At 77.5% G+C, this 276-nt stretch overlaps 1 protein-coding gene across 1 annotated transcript in view; it reads left to right on the forward strand.

The window, feature by feature from the left end:
* Positions 1 to 276, forward strand: part of TRIM35 (tripartite motif containing 35) — a 33123-nt gene that overhangs the window by 27885 nt on the left and 4962 nt on the right.

A 276-nucleotide genomic window follows, 5' to 3' on the forward strand; every position in this document is an offset into this window, starting at 1 on the left:
GCGAGACTCTCTCGGGGTTGGCGAACCGGGTCCGGGCACCGGAGCGTTCCCGGGGGTGGGTGTTCAGGCACCGGGGCTGCCCTGTGCGCTGGGGTCCGGGCACCGGAGCATTCCCGGCCGTGGGGATCCGGGTCCAGGCACCGGGGCAGCCCCCGGGGTTGGGGTCCAGATCCAGGGGCTGTCCCGGCACCGGGGCACGGGACCAGAACCAGCCGTGCGGGGGGTCCGGCCGCCCCGGGCCCTTTCCCCGCGCACCCGCCGCATCCCGGCGTGGCG

The sequence above is a fragment of the Chaetura pelagica genome, unplaced genomic scaffold, assembly GCF_000747805.2.
Source record: "Chaetura pelagica isolate M959 unplaced genomic scaffold, ChaPel_1.0 scaffold107, whole genome shotgun sequence".
Taxonomy (NCBI): domain Eukaryota; kingdom Metazoa; phylum Chordata; class Aves; order Apodiformes; family Apodidae; genus Chaetura; species Chaetura pelagica.